The sequence below is a fragment of the Euleptes europaea genome, chromosome 1, assembly GCF_029931775.1.
Source record: "Euleptes europaea isolate rEulEur1 chromosome 1, rEulEur1.hap1, whole genome shotgun sequence".
NCBI classification, from domain to species: domain Eukaryota; kingdom Metazoa; phylum Chordata; class Lepidosauria; order Squamata; family Sphaerodactylidae; genus Euleptes; species Euleptes europaea.
The window spans coordinates 128,621,435-128,647,407 of record NC_079312.1 but is presented as its reverse complement, the minus strand read 5'-3'; the positions used below and the strand labels follow the sequence as shown (position 1 = coordinate 128,647,407).

The following is a 25,973-nucleotide window of genomic DNA, read 5'->3' as shown; positions in this document are numbered from 1 at the left end:
CTTAGTGTAGTGACCTTTTCCACTGTGTATGTGCCATGTTGGAAAAAGAAATATGAAAACCCTGAAAGGGTAATTATCTAGCTATTTAGGTTAGTTGCCCAAACAAGCAGGCAATTAAGAATTATACATTTCAAAGTACATGGGGAACACTTCCAAATAAGAGGACTAGTTCTGGCGTTTATTGGCAGATAGAGGGTGGCAGGCCTCCAGGAACTTCAGTGCATGGTTGGTTTTTGTACTCTGTAAGCAGCATTGACCTGCAGGAAAAACAACAGGGCTGATCCTTGCATAATTTCCCATCTTGAGGCCAGACTTTTTAAATTCACTTTTTAAAATGTACAGGTCTAGTCCTTACAGTTGTGACAATATACTTGAAAGGTTTCATTAAGGCTTTAAAAAAGTATGTATAGCCTCAAGGTAGATTACAGAATAGCGAAAGGAAAAAATGTAATCAAACAGTATAAGACATCTAGAGCTAGGAATACAAAATTCTATGACAATGTGAGAATAGTAGACTGTATAGCCGCCTGATCACTTTGGTCACTTTCTTCTGCACCTTTTCAAGCTCTACAATATCCTTTTTCAGGTACGGTGACTACAAGATTCTAACTGGTCTCACCATAGATTTGTATAAGAGCAGTATGATAGCAGCAGTTTTATTCTCTATTCCTGTTCTAATTACGGCCAGCATGGAATTGGCCTTTTTCACAGAAGCTGTACACTGGGTGGACCCAAATGTCCCATTCTTAGTCTGTTGCTGCCAGGTCAGATCCCATCTATGTATATGTGAAGCTGGAATTATTTGCCCTGCTTTACAGTTGTTCACATTGAATCTCATTTGCCATTTTAATTCAATTCCCCTAGTTTGAAGAGATCCTTTTGGAATTCTTTGCAGTCCCTTTTTGTCTTGTTTATGTAAAGTGGTGATTTATGGCAACTCAGTAGGGTTTTCAAGGTAAGAGGCTAACAGAAGTGGTTTGCTATTACCTTCCTCTGCATAGCAACCCTGTTATTCTTTGGTGGCCTCCCATCCAAATACTAACCAGGTCTGACTCTGCTTAGCTTCTGAGATCTGATGAAAATCAGGCTAGTCTGTGCTATCCACCCTAAATAATTTGGTGAAATCTGCAAACCTGGCCACCTCGCTACTCACCCTTAACTCTGGGTCATTTATGAACAAATTGAAAAGCATCCCTCCCAATACAGATCCTTCAGGCTCACCCCTGCTGTGATCCCACCATTGCAAGAACTGAAATAAAGATTCTTGTACAACAACAAAGCCTTTATTGGCATAATATAAAATGTACAAAAGCAAATACATAGAATCCATACAGTACAAGGATCGCCATAGTTTTTACAGTAAAATCAATTTAAGTGCATTAGTTAATTTAACAGTACTGGGCCAGCCTTATTTGGTACACAAGCGCTCACATTCTTGAATTGCAAACTGTACAAATCTTGCCACCGATTCAATTTTTATGGGGTCCTGGGTGGTCATAAGGAGAGACACCTTAATTTTGGCGGGTAACCATCCCCTGTCTACAAATAACGGGTCAATAAATTGAGAGCGGCCCCTAGAGTAAAATGGACAGTTGAGGACATGAGGAACTGATTCTATTACGCCCTCCCTGCAGGGAAAAGATTCTTGTAATGTTTTAAAGACTAAGATTTATTATGGCATAAACAGTTGTGGACTATAGGGCCCTTAGTGTGAGATAATTAGATTTTAAATGCATAATTTTACAAAAATAGGATATGGGATTTGTTGCAGAATGAATGAAATATGTATTATAAGCAATAACAGAGGCATAAATTATTCATTTCATTGGAGCCAACAACTTTAAGTAGTCCCCCCCCCCAATTTTTAAACATCTCAGGTGCTAAAGGTTGAGAACTTCCAAAACACCAAAAAACATTCCAGCTCTAGATCACACCTATGGAAAGACCTCTAAGCTTCCAATTCTGTTTGCACTATATAATCTTAGAAACGATTTCGGGGTGGGGAGGGGGTTGTGCATGCAAAAATGTAGAGATAGCAGATCAAACTGTGCGAACCAGTCAAGCAGATCTATAAACGATCTGCGTGTCGTTGACTACGTCGTTAAAAAAGAATGAACTTTTTTAACGCGGTTGTTGAGAATATCGCCTACTACGACGAGGAGGCCTTTGAGTCCTGGAATATGAACATTCCTGAATTTCTTTGCGTGGGAAAAGCACACTCCACCCCAGATGGGACTCGAACCCACAATCCCTGGCTTAGGAGGCCAGTGCCTTATCCATTAGGCCACTGGGGCACCTTCAACAATACGTCGCCACGTTATTACTTAACTCTGTAATAGCCGAACCAATTTTATTCTTTGCATCCATACGGGAAAGTATATATTTGTCTATCATAAAACTTTTTCTTTTATAACCGTACTCCACTTACCGAGCACTCAGCAATCGCTGTCTGTTATTAGCCCGCCTAGTTATTTCAAAGCGTTTCAGTATTTAGATAATCTAAATGGTTAAAAGAGAAGCGTCACGGCGCTTAAAACTACCTAGAAGGCTCAAGCGGTGTTAATAGGCTGCACTCTGCACATGTTCAGGGACAATTAAAGGCTGATTCAAAGATTATACGGGTAGTTTAATTGAAATCACGTAATATGCAGACAACGGTATAGAGAATCCATAGAGAATCAGTCCGTACAGAATTGCTAAAAGGAGGCGGGGCTGGAAACAAAGCATCATTTTCTAATTTGTAGATGTTAGCGAACTTTTAAAATAAACATGGGAGACAAATAAGAGATTCCCGATCACAGGCTTACCAGCTGCAGCAAGCGGAGGAGTAAGATGAGAGACGTGCAGGAACTACAAGGAAACACTTCCTTGTTGATAATTCACAGTGGGTGGCCGTGTTAGTCTGTCTGCAGTAGTAGAAAAGGGCAAGAGTCCAGGAGCACTTTAAAGACTAACACAAATATTTTCTGGCAGGGTGTAGGAGCTTTCGTGAGCCACAGCTCACTTCTTCAGTAGCTCCTACCCTACCAGAAAAATATCTTTGTTAGTCTTTAAGGTGCTACTGGACTCTGGCCCTGTTCTACTTCCTTAAGAGGTGAGGATCAGCATTCAAACAGCGCCGGTTTCAAGACCCACCTTTCAGGTCCTGCAATGCAAGGCCATTGTAATCTATTCTATACCTTCTGTTTACCAATGGTGCCCTGTTTCCATCAGTGACCGCGTGGCCTAATGGATAAGGCGTCTGACTTCGGATCAGAAGATTGAGGGTTCGAGTCCCTTCGTGGTCGATACGTTTTAGTGCTGCTAGTTAAATCTACTACACGCCCCTTCCCAAAAATATCCTGAAATCCAACGAGACCATTTGCAAAGGACAAAATGGTTGGTTGTGCCTCGGATAACGTTTGCACGTTCTCTTCGTGCGGAATACTTTTAACTCCGTTTTGTGCGGAGGAGCAGAAAGGGGGCGCGCGCAGATCTGAGCAGTCGTCCCCGAGGAAGGAGAAAGGACTGGCAGCCGTGCCCGGCTCTGCGCCTGTTCAACCCATCAAGATTAATTCCGGAGGGTGACACGGGTTAGTCTATATTGCAACCACAACAAAAGGAAGGAGTCCAGCGGCGCTTTGAAGGATTAAAACGTTTATTTTTTAATTCCCGTAGAGACAGAGGTGTCCATATTTGCGGTGAGATCGGGAACCGTCTTTCCTGCAGAAATGGGCGTGTTTTGCTCCATGGAGATTTCATATCAGCAGCGTTTCGTTTGTGCAGATGTCCTGCTTTCCTTGGAAACGTGAATGACGCAAAACTTCAGCAAAAAATAATGAACTTTGCTGTGATGGGCGGGGGGGGGGTGAAGCAATTTTAACATATGGAATGAATAAAAGGAGGGATTTGGGTGTGCAGCCCCAGTGGCCTAATGGATAAGGCACTGGCCTCCTAAGCCAGGGATTGTGGGTTCGAGTCCCATCTGGGGTGGAGAAACATGTATTTTGTTAAACATTTGGGTGGCTCAAAATATTGTCGAAGGAGACACATATTGTCGAAGGACAGTGGCTCAAAATATTGTCAAAGGGCAGAGACACTGTCCTTCAGTGTTACTCCTCTGAAGATGCCGGCCACAGCTGCTGGCGAAACGTCAGGAAAGAAAATTCCAAGACCACAGTCACACAGCCCGGATAACCTACAAGAACCAATTTGGGTGGCTTTTCAACTTTCTGTGCTGTTTGGTTTCACTTGTCCTGTGCAGTTTGGTTTCATTGGTCTGTGATCCTTGGTTTCACTGGAGCACCGCAATTACAAATGGGATGTTTCTTCTTTTTTCTCACAGAAGCTGAGAAAAAAAGCATGACACCTTGAATCTGTTATGTTTTATTATCTAACCAATACACTTAAAATGCACACCTCATGCTTTTACATTTTTATGCCCATATTACATAAAAGTAGGTTATGCACAAGCAGTGACCTGGATGGCCCAGGCTAGCCTGATCTCGTCAGATCTCAGAAGCTAAGCAGGGTCAGCCCTGGTTAGTATTGGGATGGGAGACCACCAAGGAAGACCAGGGTTGCTGTGCAGAGGAAGGTAACGGCAAACCACCTCTGTTAGTCTCTTGCCATGAAAACCCCAAAAGAGGTTGCCTTAAGTTGGCTGCGCCTTGATGGCACTTTACACACACGGAGATCATGCACAAAGTAATTCTGTGAAAGAAAAGGTGGCTAGCCTCTTGGATGATTAAGATGGTATCAATAGCGGCCAATACTTTTCAGTAAGCCCACAGACAAATCACAATTGCTTTCGATCATGAATCACATGAATCACAGGAGAACTCTTATATGTCCCGTGAGCCAGCTGAGGCAGCCACCCCCTCCCCAGTCCCTATCTGGGCTGCGAGGCATGGCCCGGCCAACCAAGGGCCATTTATGTCATATCCGGCCCTTGTAACAAATTAGTTCGACATCCGTGCTACAGAGGTTAGTGGCAAGGACTCCAACATCACACCTGCATCACGAGTCCCATAAAGTTCCTGGCTACAGGGCAGCCAATCCACTATACACATCAGATATCCAAAGAGAGAGAGAGAGAGATCCTGTACAACCGAGGGGCTTCAGCCAGCTCATAGTTCTCTGTTTCTCTTTCTGCCTCTGCCAGACTCAAGGATGCTCTTTCTTCCCACACTGACACACATTTATTTGCCCCTTCAGCTGGGGTAAGTCCCCTCTTTCAAGCACTGATGAGTGTGGTTCAACAGACCCTTCAAGGGATCATTTCCTGGTAATTGGTGTCCATTGAGAAACATCCACAGCCATTAAGAAACATCCAGTCATAAACACTGGTTTCTTCCACATGTGTCCCTTCAATCCAAGTGCATATCACATAGACACATTCACAACAACAAGATTTCAGACTCACAACAATACTCTTTTGCTTAGGTGAATCATACTTTTTCTCATTTGTTATGCGCGGAACAATTACTGTAATGACTTATTTCATATGGCAGCCAAGGATGGCAGTCCTTAAGCACGTGATGTGCAACCATCGAGGTCGCCAGTGATCAGATAAGAACTGCACTTACATTTATGCAGTCGTTTTGAATGAGGCATTGCCATTCCCAAATTACTCCCCCCCATCATTCTTCCATAATAAAGATTTCTTCTAATTGTGCCTCCTGCCAAACAAACAAACAAAAAGTTAAGATTTAATGACACTCAGGAAAAGAAGTTACAAGAAAGAACAAAAGGGAATGGCTGAATATCAGCTTACCAGATAGAAGAAATCTCTATTGGGAAGGAGTGATGGGAGAAAGTCACTCTCATGGCCATTATCCTATAACTTCATAAGATTCTGATGAATGACCAGAATGATGGAGCTCCTCTGACATTTAGCCTCCTTCTTGTTAGCAGATCCACACAAATACAACTGAACAAGCCAATATAAGAGCTCACTCATGCTGTCATACAGAGATGACGAAGAAGAAGAGTTGGTTTTTATATGCTGACTTTCTCTACCACTTCAGGAAGAATCAAACCAATTTACAGTCACTTTCCCTTCCCCTCCCCACAATAGACACCCTGTGAGGTGAGGTTGAGAGAGCTCTAAGAGAGCTGTGACTAGCCCAAGATCACCCAGCTAGCTTCATGTGGAGGAGTGGGGAACCCGGTTCTCCACGTTAGCATCCACTTCTCATGCGGAGGAGTGGGGGATCAAACCTGGTTCTCCAAATTAGACTCCACCCCTCCAAACCACCGCTCTTAATCACTACACCACAGCGGCTCTCTGAAGTGGTGGTGACTGGCAGCTGAAGAATGTTGTTGAAAGGAGGTCAGTGATGTTAATAGAAAGAAATACTGGTGGAGAACACCTTCGATTTATGAATTAGCAGCTCTAGTCAGAGGTAGGACCTCCACTAATAACCCGACCCAAGGAATGCTAAGGTTATAGTATCAGGATGTCTCATAGATCAAATGTAGGCTCAACTTCTGGTTTGGGGATTAGACTGCATAGCTTTCTTCTAGAGCAGTGGTTCCCAACCTTTTTTTGACCAGGGACCACTAGGACTTTTTTGTTCGGTGCAGGGACCTCAAGGTTCAAAATAAAAATTCTGAGAATTTGAAAATAAACTTTAATCATAACTGCTAGTTAAACATTAAACTTAGATTAATATTAGAATATATATTTTTATAATAGAAAACTTTTAATTGAAAATATTAATTTATTATGGGTTTATAACTTTGTTTTGCGGACCTTAATTTAGTTCTCACGGACCCCTGGGGGTCCATGGACCCCTGGTTGGGAACCAGTGTTCTAGAGATTAGATAGGGTTAATAGTCATTCCCTCTCTCCAAAGAATCTTCAGAACTGTAAATGTGTGTGACGGGGATGCTGGCAGGGATCCTCAGCAGAGAATTCTCAGCATCACCCAACTAACAGTCCCAGGATACTTGGGAGATCCTTAATGAAGTCGCATAAAACGGATATATGGGGGTAATACAGCTGTATTCTGCGGTGCATTTACGAAGCCCAGCCAATCACATTCGCAAAAGAGTGCAGTACCCACAACCAGTAACGATATCTATCAAAGAGGATTTGCAAAGTGCATTAAATGGAGCACTAATTGCCTGGAAAGCAAATGCATACTAAAGTATATAGTAGCTTTTTAATTATGATCAAGAGGAAGAGAAAGTAAAGGTTTTCTGAGTGTGACAGGCCAGCAGGCAGAAATGGAGGCATGCCAGAGCCAGTCGTTGGGTGGAATGCTTCGAAGTGAAAGATATTAATGAATCATCCTGCAACTGAGAGGGAATTCAGCTTAATATGAAAACGTTACGGCTCCTCTCCTCAGTAAGCTGGACAGCCCAGCAGTTTTGCATCCAACTCTAAATCTCCTTCTTAATCTTTCAAATAGCAGAAGAATGTGGAGAGCTGCTGCAATCATTTTTCTATCATTTTGTGTGTCAGGTAAGATAGATTAAGGCAACTTCTCTTCCTTTCGCTCAGCTGCCAAATCAAGAATGAGAGTCATGGTGGAATGAAGAACGGCAATTTCCCCACCCACTGGCTTTCAAAGCAATGGTGGACAGCAAAGCCGGTGAAGAAGAAATGCATTATGTGACTCTGTTTTTTTACAAAATGGGGTTGAATCTTGCTATTGTTCTCCTTCCCCTCAGAAGTCACCCCAGAGAAGATTTGTAGGTATTATGATGTGGCTGAGCACCTGAACATTTCTGCTAACAAAGGACTCTTCTTGTACACCGCACCCAAGAGGAATTGGAAAGAACCTTTGGAAGTTGGTCTGGACTTCACCCTGATTTCCATCCTTTCTGTAGTAAGAGAAAAAATGTTACTCTGGTGTTTGTAATGGGACTCCTATAAATATGAATCAGAGGACAACAAGAGGGCTAGATTGTCTGTGGTGGGGAGAACGCTGTTACATATGTGAGCTGTCAGGCTGCAGAAAGCTTACTTGTTCAGTAGCGGTACTTACAGCTCTGACAGTCTATCAGCGCCACTGAGGGGATTTGCTACCCAAAGGAGGGTAAATCCTTTTTGGAGGGCTCATCTGCTTTGTCCCCATTTAGTGCAGCATCTCTCTCTCTCTCTCTCTCTCAATATATTTGTATTTTCACTTCTTCTTTCAGAAAGAAAAATTGCAGGTGGTCACTTTCTATTTCTGGCTCATTGTGGTAAGGTGCACTTTTCTTTCCCCCTGTACATAGATCCATCCTCCAGGAGAATGCAAACTAGACTTCTCAAGCTAATCATTTACATCTTTTTCACCTCCACTAGATCTGGAAAAATGACTTTGTCTCCTGGAATCCCTCAGATTTCTGTAACATTTCGCAGATCACTCTTCCTGTGAACCTTTTCTGGATGCCTGACATCTACATAGATGAACGGTAAGGTGGCTTTCATTCCTCTTTCTCATTATTTTCAGACTCTGGGTCAGTTCGTGTGATTGCTTTGCCTGCTAAGACTATATCAAGTGAGTTCAAATCACCATTCTCATGTCCAGACGCTGGGAACCCTATGATCTTAGCCAACGGTTTAACAATACTGGGGCATGAGATTACTATAAATACGGAAAATGTTATCAGGACTATTGGAAGATCCTGTGAATTTTGCACCAAGGTTTTACTTTACTTTTGGTGTACTGGGCATATGCCTTGACCTACATCTAATCTAATTTGTTTAATGCAAAACATTCATAATTTTATCACAAAGTTAACTAAACATGTGAGATACTTGAATAGCTTAATTTTGTATATTGCTTAAAAAGGGTATTTTTAAGCTGCCTGGAGAAAGAAAAGTTGTTCTATGCGGCAGTTATTTAAAAACAATTAGAGCTAACTTGACCGAAATTTAATCTGAACATCAACTTTAAAAGATAGTTATAATTTTCTTTCTCTTCTATCCCAAACCTTTTCACAATAAAAATCAGTATTCTGCACTAGCGATACTAGACACACAAGCACACAAACACAGGTTTGTAAGATGTATAAACAAAGTGTGATGCCTCTTTGCAGTAATAGAAAACACATATCAAAGATCTAGGATAGAGCTTGGGTTGCCAGGTCCCTCTTCGCAACCGGGGGGAGGTTGTTGGAGTGGTGCCTGAGGAGAGCGGGGTTTGGGGTGAAGAAGAGAAAGATTTATTTCTCTTTTCTGGGATCTTTTCAGTAAAGTCAATACTCGTTTGAATATGTGATAGAACCTGTGAAAGTTTTATCTTGTACTTTATATAATCCCAGGCAGAGTTAAACAGCGAAATTTAGTTTAGTGACTTTGGCTATTGAATCTGTTAGGATCAGTAGCCCTGCTCTCTCCCTCCAGCAGACTCAAGAGTCACTGTTCCAATGCAAGACTGCAATATTCCAACATGGGGAGGAATTCCAACGCCACAGAGTCCAATTGCCAAAGCAGCCATTTTCTCCAGATGAGCTGATCTCTATCGGCTGGAGATCAGTTGTAATAGCAGGAGATCTCCAGCTAGTACCTGGAGGTTGGCAACCCTAGATAGAGCAGGTCTGAATAGCTGGCGATCTACCAAGACAAATGCAGTCCCTCAGCCTATTTGTTGAGTCACCTCCTGTTTATTGCCTTTATACGCTGAAAGCCCTGGTGTGGGAGATATCAAATACTGGAAAGGTCACAGTACATGACTGGTGGTCTGTATTTTTGTTGGTGGCCACATGTTTTGCAGACTTTAGATAGGATATTGGGCTTGGATCGATGATTAAACATCTGCTTAGCTAAAGGTAACTTGGATTGCTTCTGCTCAAATTACTGTCTCCTCCTAAATTCCCATTCTATGAAATGGGAATCAACTAGAGTTGGGCCAGAATTTTAAATTAACAGATTCAATAGCTCAGATTCAAATACTGAATCTCAATATACACATCTCATTGCAACACCCCCCCCCCAAGTATTTGGTGGTGTTAATAAAATTTCAACTTGAAGTGAAATTTCAGTTTGAAGTGAAACTCAAATTTTATTTTACCAAATTCTTATTTTATCATCATTGTCAATTTTTGCAATATGGTTAGACTTTTTTTTAGACATTTAAGGGGTTTCGTTTCAGCGGCAGAATAAACTACACTGTTGTTACTGAGTAATCTTAGACATGTTCTGCGATAGCGACCAAATTATGTGAATGTTGTTAAAAATCAAAACTTAGAGAATCCAGATGGATGTGGTTAAATTGACAGTCATCCTGCCTGAAGTATAATTCATTAAGTCTCTTGCTATGTATTTTTAGGCTGCTCTTCCAGACTAGGTCTGCAACTATGATAACTGCATCGATGTGGATATTATTCACATAGAAGCCAAAGCCCTGGATTGTGTTTCCCGCTATTGTATAATCTTGTTGTTATTCTACTATTTGGTGTTAGGTTATCATTGCTGCTAAAATTGAATGCGCATAGGGGTTTTTTAATTACTGCTGATAATTTTATTGTAATTTATGGCTGTTTAAATTGTTTTAAATGGTTGTAAGCCATTCTGAGCCAGACCTAGTCTGGAAGAGCGGCCTAAAAATCCAATCAATCAATCAAATGTGCAAAATACAAACCTTGCCTAATTATAATCCCATGTCTTTAGGGCAGATGAAGACAAATTCACATCCAGCCCCTTTATTGCCTTGACAAACAATGGTTCTGCTTTTACATTCCAAGTATATCGACTCACCTCATCTTGCAACCTGGATGTCCATGCATTTCCTTTCGATGAGCAAAAATGTAATTTAACTATGACAACTTCTATACATTCAGGTAACCCAGCTAGGCATGGTCATATTTCTTTGGACTGTCATGATTTTTTATTTTCTTCTCCCCATTCATCTAAAATATTTGTGGATATTCCCTCCATCCTGTAACCACACTGGACTTACATTCATCTCCAAACTTCACCCCTTTCCCACCTGTGTCTGCAGCCCCTGCATCCTGTGCATATCCTTCATAATATATCCACTTTCGTTTTCCCTTCAGTACCTACACACTTCCCTCCATTCTCCAAATTTCTGCTCTCTCATGTACGTTTGTTGCTTCCTCATCCACATACCCCAATGTCCCAAGTCTTAGGAACCTCCAAAACTAGTTGCTGCCATGGGTTATTAACCACCGTCAGTTTACTGTTAATACCTCACCACAAATTTTACTCTGATCTCACATCATGCAATTTCAGCAGGCTACCATAAAAGATGGAATTGTGACCAGAATAATCTCTTTGAATTTCACTTTCTATATATATTTTACATATTCAAGACACACATTATAGTCATTTGTTCCCAAAGTGGCAAACCTGTGTCTTCTGTTGACTCTAGATAAGCAAGTGCTACTGAAGAGCATTAAAACTTCCAGCAAGACAAACCAAGATAGTCGTGAGTATTACCTCACAAATGGGGAATGGAAATTTGAAAAACTGAGGATCATAGAGCGACAAATGCGTTATGATACAATAACCTTCAGTGGAATCACATATGAGGTATTCATTACGAATGCATTCTTAAACTGGAAATATGGGGAAAATACAGAAACTGATCACTGCATAAATATGAGTTGTGTTATCTTTGCAGATTTGTATCTCCATTTATTAAATAAAGGTTGGTTTTCCAGACATGCTTCTTTGTGAAGTAACGAAAAAAGGGATTCTCTCATTCTAAAAATCTGTGCTTAATTATACGTTACCGTCGTATATTTTGAGCTTAAATGACTGTGGCAGATTTATTCCTTTATGTCATTTCTAACCATCCTTTCTTCCAATGGAACTCAAAGCAAGCTACAAAGCAGGCAAGCAGACTTAGCACCTTAGGGACTGTTATTCTGTGCATACTTACCTAGGAGGAAGAGCGGTGGGACACACTGAAATTTATTGTCGAAGGCTTTCACGGTCAGAGTTCATTGGTTCTTGTAGGTTATCCGGGAAAGAAAATACCAAGACCACGGTCACACAGCCCGGATAACCGACAAGAACACTGAAATTTACTTCCAAGTAAACATGCACTGGGTCTTGTTATATTACTATTGACACTGGTGATGGCTGGTTGGTTTGCAGGACTTGTATACCACTTTTTTTTTGCCACAATAGCTCTCAAAGGTGTTCACAGCAATACAATCAGTTGACAACTTGACAGGCAGACGCTATTGCTCTGATGAGGATGAACCTTTTGAAATGTTTCAGAGCACTGGAGGAGATAATACCTAGACAATGTTATCTTGCGGGTCCGAGGCATGATCTAGATATATAGACGAACAAGGTGGGAATAAGGAGGGCAGAATGCTGTGGTGGCAGAATGGACTGTACTACTTCAGACTGCAGGTGAGGGAATCCGCTGTTTACACGTCTTCTGCTGTAAATGGAAAACTGGCACAGCATATGAAGGTCTAGGCTAGAACGTTCTCCCCTAATGTTCTAATTTTTATGGTGCAGGAGGTTTTTACATGAAGGTATGTTAAAAGTATGGTTCTCCCCACCTACATTCTGAAGTGGTACCGCTCATTTTACCGTCTCAGAATTCCTCTGCTTCATTCTCTTGCATGAGTAGATTAGGCCTGAAGGGCGCTCTTTGGTAAAGGCAGATGAGCCTCTTGTTTCAGCCTTCGCCCTTCGGAATACCAGGTGCTGCTGACGGGAAAGAGCCCAGGCTGAGGCCCAAATGCCGCAGCTCCTCCTGATTGTGTTTCCTCTGAACAGCTGTCATAGGAAATGTTATGTGCCTGCGGTTTAAATTTGTTGGATACAATTGATCACATCCTTTTGGATTGCCCTTTCTATGTGACTCTGCGGGATAAACTGCTATTTACTTTGCTCCGGTACAAGAGATAACAGGAGTAATGAAGTGAAATGCAAATTTCTTTTGAGTGATCATGATCCTAAAATTACGGCTACCCTGGCTGAATTTCTTACAGGCGTTCTTAAAGAACAAGAAAAGTTTTATTAACCCGACGTAACTTATATGTATTGCTCTTTGGAGGAGGATGGATGGATGGATGGATAGATAGATAGATAGATAGATAGATAGATAGATAGATAGATAGATAGATAGATAGATAGATAGATAGATAGATAGATAGATATGTCTTTTGGTATGCCAATAAAGGTTAATGAAATGAAATGAAATGAAATGTTATGTGCAAAGTGGGGCCAGATGGTTTTCAGAGTCCTCTTCCCAAACCTCCAGGAGCTCCTGCCACCACCACTGCTGCACTGGTCACATGAACACATGAAGCTGCCTTATACTGAATCAGACCCTCGGTCCATCAAAGTCAGTATTGTCTACCCAGACTTCAGCAGGGTGTCAAGTAGAGGTCTATTTGATTAGTCCCTTTAACTGGAGGTGCTGGGGATTGAACCTGGGACTTTCTGCATGCCAAGGACATGCTCTACCACTGAGCCACAGCCCCTCCCCCCTCCCAATGACTCCCAGATTTCTGAATTTTTGGTAGTGCTGGCTGTTGAAGATGCTGTGGGGGGCAATGATCGCTAAAGTCATCTCCCCAGATCTCATATCAATTTGAGCACCTCACTGGATTATGAGGATGGTATTATTTCATAGGCACCTGATTTAGCTATGGACTGTATAACGGAGGCTATAATCCTAAGTGTACTTCCTTGGAAATAAATATGTCGATCAGTAAGTATGCTTCTGAGTGAATATGGTTAGTATTTTATTAAATGTGGTCGATAAGGCAGAATCTTTCAGCTCAGTCTAGGGATGCCAACTTCCAGGCGGGACCTGGGGATCCCCCAGAATTACAGCTTGTCCCCAGACTACAGAGATCAGTTCCCCTGGAGAAAATGGATGCTTTGGAGGGTGGTCTCTTTGGCATTGTACCCCACTGAGGTCCCTGTCCTCCCCGGGCTCCATCCCCAAACCTCCAGGAGTTTCCTAACCTGGATCTGGCAAATCTACCTCTCCATCCCCTGCCGGTGGCCAGGGGAGACCTGGCAACCCTAGCTTAGTCCTGTCAACAACATGAAAAGTTTTACGGAAGAATTGCCATCTTTCTCTCTTTCTTTTCCTGGTAGGGTTTGTGTGCTTTGTACAGCCGCACGACAGGTTGTAATTTCGTAGGTGTAACTTTTTCTGATACACAGCTGCAGCAGTGGTGGGGGAACGTAACTTGTTGACTTTTTGCCTGCTGGTTTATGGAGTGGGGAGAAGCCCTGCTAGAAATAAAGAAGACAAACTATTCACAGCCACAGACCTCAGGCAGAGCATCACCTCGGTGGTGGGAATCCACTTTTGGCCCTCCCCAGCAGCTCTACTGATATGGCTGCCAACCAGGCCGGGCATTCTCCTGGAATTACAGTTCCTCTGGAGAAACCATAAAGATATGGAAGTCCTAAAGTGGCTAGAAAGAGTGGATGCTCTAGGAATTCCATTTCTCCTATGATAGACCACAGAGATTCGCCTATACAGTTACCTATAAAGGTATTAGAGGCCAGGTGGGGATTGAGAGAGGGCTGGCATGTTCCCATGGGTCTTCAGACTGAATTTTTCTCTTTAACAGAAAAACCTGAAAGCAGTTTTGAGAGGTTTTTCAGGTTGAGTGATGCAAGGCAGAAAATTAAAATTTAAGCTTGGTTGGGGGGGGGGGAATGACCTCATAGGAAGGGGGAAAGCTGGAGGGGCTGGCCTTTGATCAGGATGTAACCCCATAGGACCGTGTTGGCGAACCTATGGCACGGGTGCCACTTCCGGCACGCGTAGCCCTTTCTGCCGGCACGCACGGTTCCTCCAAGCCGCTGGCCTTTCCGGTTCTGCCCCACCCCAGATGGGGGAGGCTGTAGCCCAGGGGTGGGGAACCTCCGACATCATTGGCGGTGGCCCCCGGACTCTCCCACAGAAGCTGCCGCCATTGCTGCCGCTGGAGCGTGCGCGGCCAGCCAGGCGGGTGGGAGAGCGGGGAACAGAAGCCGAGCGCCCACACTCGGCATGGCTGGCGGCTTCTCCGGCGCCCTCTGGGCCTGTGCGGGTGGAGGGGCATGGCTGGTCTGTGGGTGCGAAGGAGGCACCCTCTGCCCCACCCTGCTCGCCTCTCACAAGCCTGCCGCCGCGCCCCACCGAGTGGCAAATCCAAGGCAAAACCTCCCATGCATAAATGGCCTCTTTCTTTTTCTGTCTCCCTCTGTCCATTTCTTTCTCCCTTTCTCTCTCTTTTTCTTTCTTTCTTTCTCTCCCTCCCTTCCTTCCCTTTCCCCCTCCCTTCCCTTCTTTCCTTCCTTCCTTCTTTCCCTCCAGCGGCTTCTCCAGCACCTTCTGGGTCTGTGCGGGCGGAGGGGCGTGCAGTCCTATTCCACCTTTGAAGTGCCCACAAGCTATCCTCCAAACACCTTTCCATTTGTCTTGATATGTAGAGAGAAAACACTAAGGAACTAGTTGCCAATCTCCAGGTACTTGAAGGAAAATAAAGACACCTCTGCACACGTATCAGAAAGATGAGGAAATTAGTACAGGAGTATAGCTGTTACCAAAGCCAAATATATTGTAGCTGTATTTTTCACAGTATGTGGTAACACAACCACCCTTAACAATTCTATATACTATAACAAAAGATGTACAATTTTACATAATGAAATGTCAAAGCAAGTAACACATTAATTCCTCCAGCAGGTAAGTAATGAAGTACAGTTTGCAAGAAATGTTCTTATAGGATGCTCTATCCTTATAGCAGCAAGATGTGCATAGAAGGAGAGACACGAAGTCTTCTCTTAAGATGCTCTTTGTTCACACAACAGCAAGTTATGCATAGAAGGAGAAAACGATCGTTTCAGGGCATAAAGCCCATTTCTTCATCAGTTCTTCCTGAGATTTGGAAGAAGCAGACTGTCAGACCAGTTAAATTTAAATTATCCTTCTCTGATCTTCTGGGAACTTGAAAATGCTTTAGTTCCTTTTTATGCTGCCAGGCAAGGAAGAATGAAGAAACTTCCTGTTGTCCAGCTCTGAGTCAATCCTGGTCCCAGCCTCACGGCTGGGCATAAATCTTGCGTAACAAAGTTGCAGAGTAACAAAGTTCCAAGCAAATAAAGCGTAGCGGTAGCAAGGCGTCAGAATAAAGAATAAGAGGAAGAAGAGGAAGAAGTTGCCAGCCTCCAGGTACTAGCTGGAGATCTGCTATTACAGGTGATCTCCAACCAATAGAGATCAGTTCCCCTGGAAAAAATTGCCACTTTGGCAATTGGACTCTATGGCACTGAAGTCCTTCCCCAAACCCTGCCCTCCTCAGGCGCCACCCCAAAAACCTCCCACTCATGGCGAAGAGGAACTTGGCAACCCTAGCCTCTCCCTCTGGGCCCCCTCTGGGGGTGGTATTCAGGTTAAATTGCCGCATTGGCACTCGGCAATAAATAAGTGGGTTTTTGGTTGCAGTTTGGGCACTCGGTCTCTAAAAGGTTCGCCATCACTGCCATAGGATGTGGCCTCATGGGGTTGCCAAACTCTGGGTGGGGCCTGGCGTTCTCCCAGAATTACAACTGATTTCCAGATTTGATGGCATTATACTCCACGGAGTTCCTTCTCCTCCCCAAACTCCATCGTCCCCATGTTCCACCCCCAAATCTTTAGGAATTTCCCAACACAGATTTGGCAACCCTAATCACATTCCTGCAGAGGAATGGCAACCCTACAGATTTTGGCAACCCTAATCACATTCCTTCACTCCTCTCCCCAGATTGTGCCCTCCCTAAGCACTGCCCGTATCTCCAGGAATGTCCCAAGCTGGAGTTGGCAACCCTACCTACTGTTCCCACCTAATGGCCTGCCAGTGGCTCCATGGTTTTCCCACAATAGTTCAAACTGAGGATTAAAGAAAATTTCAGAAACAAGGGATACTACAAACTTGCTAACCATTACAGTGCCGTCCTTATCAGAGTTACACCCATTGACTTCAGTGGACTTAGAAAGGTGTAAATGCTTTGGTGGCACTGTAAGATTGCTAAAAATTGGGTCTCATATTAGGAATGACAAAATAGATTATCCTTTCTAATAATCTTTGCTGGGTTGTTGTTGTTTTGTCTTTTTATTACAGATTTCAATGAAGAGGAGGTCCATTTTGTACGTGCTAGTTCTGATCATACCAACCTTCACGCTCTTTTTGCTGGATATGGCTCTTTCTTTTACAGCTGTGTCTGCTGGAGACATGATTGCCTTCAAAGTCACACTGATCCTGGAAGTATCTGTTTTGTCATTGATTCTTAATGACATGCTACCAGCAACATCAGATTTCCCACCCGTTATAGGTAAATGCCTTGCTTCTGTGGATTTGTTTTCATGTGGCATTTAGGGCCTGTCACATCATTTGTGATGGTTCCATAGGATCAGTTCACACTATGAGTAAACCTCGTATTTAGCATTTATGTAGTGTTTTAGAGCATTCAAAGCACTTCACGTGTATTATCTTGCTATACTTACACCTTCCCAGTTCTATTATGTGGGGCTCAGGCTCAATAACCTGCCTAAGGCCATCTTATGAGTTCATGGCAGAGCGTTCTTTGCACCAGGGCCCTCTGAATATCAGAGCTGTAACACCTCTCAATTCATTGTTCAGTTGAGCTAAGAGTAAAGCGCCAGCAAACATTGGCTCCATCCACTGACTTCTACATGAGCGGAAAGAAAGGCAAAGATCTTCTTAAGCTCCTCCTCCTCCTTGTGAAGAGTGACTGCAAAGATGCTGAATTAGAATTCATTAACAATTACAATCAATGAACAGACTTGACCTTAGTCTCCTCAGTTACTATAGCTGCTAATGTCTCAGCATGACCCACCATTTACAGGTGCTAATTGATTTCCATTGTAACTTGGTATGGTCTTCATATTGCCCGATGGGATTCTGCTTAACTGTCCCAACACTGTATTTTACATTAATTAGATTTTATGGTAATCCTACCCTGCCTATGTATCAGAAACTTCACCTTAAACTGTCACTATCAAAGGCTCTATCTAGCACCTGTGACGGGTTTCATTCTTATGGACCTAGACCTACTTTCTACTCTGCTTACCCCAGCGACACACAAAACCAATCATCTTCTACCTCATAATTAGGGTTGCCAACCTCCAGGTAATAGCTGGAGATCTTCTGCTATTACAACTGATATCCAGCCGATAGAGATCAGTTCACCAGAAGAAAATGGCCGATTTGGCAATTGGACTCTATGGCATTGAAGTCCCTCCCCTCCCCAAACCCCGCCCTCCTCAGGCTCTGCCCCAAAAACCTCCCGCCGGTGGCGAAGAGGGACCTGGCAACCCTAATCATAATTTGTTTTCATTGGTTGTGACATGTATTTGTGTAATTCTGTCACCTTTGGTGCTAAAATTAAATTATTGATGATGATGATGATGATGATGATGATCCTCACTGAATAAACAAAATGGCTCTGAGGCCATTGCAAGCTCCCTGTGAGGCCCACATTTTGACACACTGTTTTTTCTTCTGCATAGCGATGTTTTTCACTGGCATATTCATGTTTATGGTACTTGGAATCCTGGAGAACGCCCTGATAATGTATCTCAAGGAGAAGAAGCCAAGCCTCCTTTTCTTCAAAGTCAGGAAATGTATGAGCAGATTCCTGAGAAAGAAAAAAGAGGACCCTGCGATTATTCCAGGTAAAATGTTAATACAATTTCCAATAAGAGAGACAAGGGGTTAAATCAAGCACAGTGTGAGTGCCAGTAGCTGTGGCGTGTGATTCTTTCAGCTCCCTCCTTCCATGTCAGCACAAAATGCCCCTTGAAATCCTGTTCTTAGGGGGCCCCTCTTCCCTGGTACACGATTTTTCAGACTGCCATGGTGGGGTAGCAAAACGTGTTCTTGCATCCATAAAAACACTGCACTGAATCTTACCCAATGTATAGAGAGCAGAAGAAGATGAATTCCAAGCCTTGACACCTGGGACTAGGGTTGGCAACCTTGAGGTACAAGCTGGAGATCGCCTGCTATTAGAACTGATCTCCAGTCGAAAGAGATCAGTTCACCTGGAGAAAATGGCCGCTTTGGCAATTGGACTCTAGGGCATTGAAGTGCCTCCCCTCCCCAAACCCTGCCTTCCTTAGGCTCTGCCCCAAAAATCTCCAGGTATTTCCCAATCTGGAGCTGGCAACCCTACCTGGGACCGTTCCCTGGGTTCAGCCTGGCTCCTGTCAAGCAGACATGCAATAGAAGTTCTTGGATACTCAGATACATAGGGCAATTTGGACCAGGACTGTAAAGCATGGGGAGACAGGTGTAAGCCTTCTCCCTTGTGCTGTTTTCCTGGCCTGAAATGACCTGGGGGTGAGTACTATTTGCCCTGTTAGGAAGATGCACATGTGTCGATGGACCACACATAAAACTCCCCATTGGGATTAATAGCAATTCTTGTCTTGGATGCTGCTGACTCCTTTGCTCCTGGGCCCAGCCCTGTGGTCCACAGCAGTAGCAGGCCGCACTGCTCTAGGTAAGGGACCACCAGTGCAGCCACATCTGTTCCTGGTCCCCTCACTCCTCAATCAGGTTTCTGCAGTTGTGGGTAGGGCTGTGCCACATTCGGGACTAGCGCCATCCCCAGGCATTAAGACAATAGAGAATAGGGTTGCCAGCTCCAGGTTGGGAAATACCTCCTAGAGACTTTGGGGGTGGAGCCTGGGGAGGGCGGGTTTGAGGAGGGGAGGGACTTCTATGGGTAGGGTTGCCAGGTCCCTCTTCGCAACCGGCGGGACATTTTGGGGGCGGAGCCTGAGGAGGGCGGGGTTTGCGGAGGGGAGGGACTTCAATGCCATAGAGTTCAATTGCCAAAGCGGCCATTTTTCTCCAGGTGATCTGATCTCTATCAGCTGGAGATCAGTTGAATTAGCAGGAGATCTCCTGCTACTACCTGGCAGTTATACCAAAGAAGCGGCACGAGGGCTCTATTAATAAAAATGTTAAATATACTCACAACATGTTGGTGTCCCTTTACTTATGTAAAACTATATACATACACAAAAACAAGAAAATAAACAATATGTGTTACATTCATACAATACATGTATCGAGTTCAGTCCTCTACGCGCTGTAAACGTGCGCTTTACAATGAAGCAAAATCCAATTGAAAATTGGCAAAAGGAAATGTCACCCCTTGAAAGGGCGCCTCCTCCCTCATTTTCTTTCTTTTTCACCTCGCTACGCAGCCAGCTATGAACTTGTAGTCCCAGGCTGTGAAAGGTGGCCGTGACATTTCCTTTTGCTAATTTTCAATAGGATTTTGCTTCATTGTATAGCGCAAGTTTACAGCGCGTAGAGGACTGAACTCGATACATGTATTGTATGAATGTAACACATATTGTTTATTTTCTTGTTTTTGTGTATGTATACAGTTTTACATAAGTAAAGGGACACCAACACGTTGTGAGTATATTTAACATTTTTATTAATAGAGCCCTCGTGCTGCTTCTTTGGTATAACTAAGTTAACACAGCATAGGTTTTGTTGTAATTACCAGACTACCTGGCAGTTGGCAACCCTATCTATGGGGTATAATACCATAGAGTCCACCTTCCAAAACGACCATTTTCTGCAGGTGAACTGATCTCAGTTGTAGAAGATCAGTGGGAGATCCTCAGCCTCCATGCGGAGGTTGGAAACCCTAATACAGAAAGTAGAAGTAAAATTTTCTTTATTGAAATATGTCTGGTTGATGTGGTCTTTCTTTCATTGAAGATTGGGATGTTTAAATAGTATTTTAGAGTCACTTTTAGGTCTTCATTACATACCTGCCTACAAGGAGATCTGGAGCCCAGAGTTTGGGGCCCTGAAGAGAAAACATTCAGCCTGGGCTGATACCGAAAAACTCATTTTGGTATCAAAGAGGGTGTAGATGTAGTGCTGAAAGATGTGCCACAGCTACATACTGTGTTGTAGCTGACCGCAATTCTTTATTCTCAAACACTTTCTATTCCTAACCATTATCTCCTTTACATATTTACTCTTCTTTCTTATTTTCTACCATGGCAGATGAGACATCCATTGAGAATAAGCAGATCGGTGAAGGTACCTTGCCAGAAACAGACAATGCAAACAGCCTGGTGCTTCTGAAACAGCTGGGTGTGGAATTGCAGCAGATCAGAAAACATCTGGTTCTAGAAGGACACCAGGTTGAACCCGTCCTTCAGGATAAAGCTGTGCTCCTTGTGGACAAGGGACTCTGTTATATCCGCTTGGTTTTATCCGTCTGTTTTTTAATATTTATTGTTATAAAGTGGAGAGAATAAATTGCTAGCAACAAACATTGGATACAGGGCTGTATCCTCTATCCATCAATGTCACCTTTCCTGACTCCTCTGGGTCACCTGGACCCTTGCCGTAGCCCCCCCACCAGCCACCCTAACTGCATGAAGAGCATATTGTGTCAATCGACTCAAAACAATCTTCAATCTTTGGTGTTTCGGCAAGCACAAATAGAGCTGCCTGGTTCAATATTAGTTTTGGTGGTTCAGATCGAACAGGTCTCTCCTGCCAGGAATCTTGTCCCGTTGAATGGAGTGATTGGATGATCCAACCTACTTTGTTGAATGGCCACCTTTCAGCGGGTGTCATTCTCCTGTCCTCCTACCGCTTTGCCGACAGAAGCGGCACCCATCACAGCTTTCCCTTCTACCACAGCTCAGGAGCCCTTTGCTGTCTTGCATTTGACCACCCCAGGGGGACAATGAACATGAAAGTAGTCTAGCTTTTAATCAATAATTAGATATTAAAGGAGCAATAATTAATTTTGGCATGGGCTTTTTGAACCTAATAACATTAATGCTTTGGATCATTGTTCACGTTCTGTGTGCCACTGCCGTAAACATTCTAGTTGCATGACCTGAGAAAATATGTAATAAAGACAATGCATTATGACAGTGAATGCAGCGTTGTGGCCTCAGTGTTCTGATATACTTACTCCTCATCCTCCTAGTAAACATGCTTCGGTTCAAAGAGTTTGCAGGTAGCCACATTGGTCCAAAGCAAAGCCACAAAATTAAAGCCACCTTTAATAATGCTTTTTATCAAGGCTGACCAAAATGACACAAAACAGTGTGCAATCGTTCAAGTTCTCCAGAACTCTTCATCAGGCTGGTTGTTTTGAAGAAAGAGGTGTGGGGAGAAATGTCTTAGGCCATGGTCTTAAGGTCTCATATTGTCATTGTCCTATGCAAAATGCTGGGAAGGTATGCACATTTAAAAAGTGGCTGTAGGTATCAAGTTGCACCGTTGGCCTTGAGGGAAGAAGACGACAAAAATGGAAGCATCGCATTTATGTTACAGATCCCAGAATGTTTCCCTGGAGTCCTTCGTGTGTGTGTCTTTGCATGCCCTACTCTTTTGGACCCCAGAAATGTGTTTAGTAGACTCATTGCCACCATCCAGAAAATTTTAGGAACCGTCAGGTGGACTGTTCCAAACTAGCCAGTACTTCCACCCCTGAATATGTGTGATTGTGCGTGTGTGTGTGTGTGTGTGTGTGTGAGAGAGAGAGAGAGAGAGAGAGAGAGAGAAGGGCAGAATCTCTTCCATCTATCCCTTCCTCAAGTCTGTAGGGTGAGCTAAAAGCAGCTGTCTCATAGGGGAGATAAGATAACCCAGACAGCCACTTCGAGCCTGGCCTTGTTGGGAAGAGCAGGACACAAATCGAACAAACAATTAAAATTGTACAAATTGTAACAGGTCTGAGAAGATCCAGTGGTGTTTCCTTCCTGGTCAGTGCAGACCAATCGCATTCAAACAGGCTGATGAAATGCTGGGGTGGGGAGTGGAACCCGAGAAGAGTTTAATTGTCAAGTTTGAAGTCTGGAGGGAGAAGGGATAGGAGATCTCCTGGACTTGGCAGGGAATCCACTAGGGACTGTAGTGTATGAGGGTTTGAGTGCTGTTCCTCTATAAAAACAGTGCATTATAAAAGCTGTCGATTTATCGTCTTTAAGTCTGACATGCTGAAAGCACCATCATTGTAACCATTACTTATAATGCACCTTCCAGCTCTGATAACTGTGTCAGCTATCACACTACAATGGGAAGGCACCCCAGGTCACGCTCACAAACTAATTAAAGTTGTTATATATGTGCCTCCTGTGTTATCCTCAGTTTATATAACCCACTACATACTCTGTAAGACACAGAAAAAAGAGGATTTGCAGCTGTGGTGCTCTCTGGTAAAAGATTAAGGAATCCTGTGTGTGTGTGTGTGTAAAACAAGACACACTAATAAAAGAAATCCATTTTACTTCACACACCAAAAGTTAACCGTGAACCTGGTATAGAACATAACAAAGAGGGTGTGGGTGGTGAGGTGGGTCACAACTCTCCAGCCTGTGGGACTTGTTGGCAAAGTGGTATACAATAACGAGAGAAAGCCTGGATCAGGGGTTGTGACGGTGAACTATAGAATACAAAAAAAGAAGAAGGAAAGCACAGTTTCTTGATAACACTTATACAATCTGCCAACATGTCCTCACACTACGTTTTTGTGTTTTCAGTTCGAGTTCTTTAATCGACATCATATGCACATATTAGACAAACACCCTCCCCAACCATAAATAAGCAACTGAGGAAAAAAACCTCAGTTGGCTCAGATTGGAATAACTCTGTATTCAGTTGCACTGTGAGTCTCACATACACATGAATGGAGCTCGTCCTGACTGTTCTCTGGATGGTTCTGTTGACACATACTGTAGTTGAGGGTGTCTTGAATGACTACAATATGACAGGTAGTTTGTGATTTTTTTCACTCTTGCAAGCCTTCACTGGATGGTCAACGTGGTGTCAGGCCACGATGCAGAGACTGCATCTGCCCCTTCAACAGATCTACCACCGTGAAAGAGAATGTAGATATAGCTTCTGACATCCTGCTCTTTTCCTAGTCCTGTTGCCCACCCTCTCCTTTAGCTTGCCAGAACAGACAATATTCTGTTTTAACCCACAGCAGAGAGGATATCTACAGGACCTGAGGAGGTGATATGCAGGAGAAAGTATGGTATCAATAAGTGCAAAATTCCTGTAAATCTTCAGGATGTGGCTACGCTAATGATTGTTTGAGCCTTTAAATGTGAGGTAATTGCTTTTAGGAAATTGACTTTAAGCAAATATCTTCCACACGTATACTGAAGCATAACAGCCCTTCTCAATTACCTAGCCTAGGATGTTGAGGGCATGATGCATTTTTGAGATTCATACTAATAATGTGCAGTTCTGCTCATTAATGGTAGCATCAGAAGCACAGGCAGTCAGATCTGGAAGGGATCATAAATATTCAATTAGGGACATGGGACCCTGCCAGTGCAGGCTTTCTCTTTGGTTCTTGGCTTTTTTCTGATCCTTCTCTCCTGTGATTTATGTTTATTGTAAGTAGATCAATCAAGCAGGTAGAATGGAGTACATGTGTCCTGATGCCGGCAGATATGAGGACCAGAGGCAGGCAGTGTAGTCAGGAAACCAGTGCAAGGTTGAGCACCGTGTTGATCAGGTCCAAGTCCAAGGCATCAGACGGGCAATTCAAGTCCAGAGTCAGAGTAGCAGGAATCCAGAGAATAGCAAGAGCATATAGACAATACATGGAGTGGGTGCGACTAGTTGCTCCCACAATGGGCCAGTCTCATTGCCTGCTTAAATAGGCCCTTTTTGGGATAACAGACCAGTAATTGCTTATTAGCCATTTCACCATTCCAAGCCTTGTGGATTGTAACAGCCTCATTACTGCTGTCGGTTAGTGGCCCACACTGGGCTTGTAGCCTTGCACTTAGTCGCCTGTCTTGTATTTCCACTCTGAGCCTTCTGCACCTCTGTTCCAGCAATCTTGGTGAGCTCTCCGGTGATGCTGACTGTGGCTGGGCCTCAGGCACAGTTGGATCCCCTGAGCTGGAAAACTGCAGACATGGGGAGGCCTCCTCTGCCTGTGATTGCTTCTCTCTCCTTACACTGACTTCTGCCTGCTGCGGCTCCTCTGTTCTCACACCGCCTTCTGCCTTTATTCCCTCTTCATCTGAGGAAGTCTCAGCAGGCTAACCCACGACAACATGGAAGCTATTCAACTTTTGAGAAGACATGGAAGAAAGGGTAATAATTATTTGAAATAAGAGTCTCCTTCCTACCATAAAGAGAAACAAAGTGATTAGAACTGCTTTACTTTCCTTGATTGTACTTCCAAGGAAACTTGAAATGGTTTTAAAGGGACTTACATTCAAGGGTAGTAGCCTTGGTACTTTATGCTGACCATATCATAACTACATGTCACCTTTGCAACCCATTCCACTGCTCTTCCTCATCAGACACTCCACAGAGAGACACCAGTGGATTTTTTTTGGGGGGGGGGATTTGAGACACCAGTGAATTTTTTTTTTTTGCATACAAGATTCTGACTGAATAATCCTAAAACTGAAAATGAGAGAAATTGTAGATATTACATTTTTGAATCAAACGTGTAGTCTTTCCCTTTCTCCTCAGTTACATGTTTTGGGAAGTTTCGTTTCATAGCTCATTTTAGAGTTTGGCAGCATGCATGTGAATTACACTAAATAGCAAATCCACTGATAGAAATTCATTGTTGCATTTGTCTCTTTTCATCCATTAAGATTATGCAACTATCTTCCACGTGGGCAATATCTGAGGTCCAAGAGGAACTCCGGGTTGCCAACCTCCAGGTGGTGGCTGGAGATCTGCTATTACAACTGATCTCCAGGCTACAGATCTCAATTCCCCTGGAGAAAATGGCCGCTTTGCCAATTGGGCTGTATGGCATTGAAGTCCCTCCCTTGTCCAAACACTGTCCTCCTCCACCCCCAAAATATCCAGGTATTTCCCAGTCTGGAACTAGCAACCCTAGAAGAACTCCCCATTTACACAGGATTATAATATTCAAAAAATGTGGTTGGGTCAAAAAAATTACTGGTTAAAGGGTGTTAAGTCCATGTGGGCGATACAGGAGATCGGAGATGGAGTTCCACAACAACTGCTTCATTGAGAGAACAAGAACGGAACTAACTGCTGTGACTGGA

At 43.5% G+C, this 25,973-nt stretch overlaps 3 non-coding genes across 3 annotated transcripts; 2 read left to right on the top strand and 1 right to left on the bottom strand.

Moving 5' to 3' along the window:
• Nucleotides 1-2,221: 2,221 nt before the first annotated feature.
• Nucleotides 2,222-2,294, bottom strand: TRNAR-CCU (transfer RNA arginine (anticodon CCU)). The gene has a single exon. It is a non-coding gene; the product is annotated as a tRNA-Arg (tRNA).
• A 920-nt stretch (nucleotides 2,295-3,214) lies between these two features.
• Nucleotides 3,215-3,287, top strand: TRNAR-UCG (transfer RNA arginine (anticodon UCG)). Its single transcript has one exon. It is a non-coding gene; the product is annotated as a tRNA-Arg (tRNA).
• Nucleotides 3,288-3,899: 612 nt separating this feature from the next.
• Nucleotides 3,900-3,972, top strand: TRNAR-CCU (transfer RNA arginine (anticodon CCU)). Its single transcript has one exon. It is a non-coding gene; the product is annotated as a tRNA-Arg (tRNA).
• Nucleotides 3,973-25,973: the final 22,001 nt, after the last annotated feature.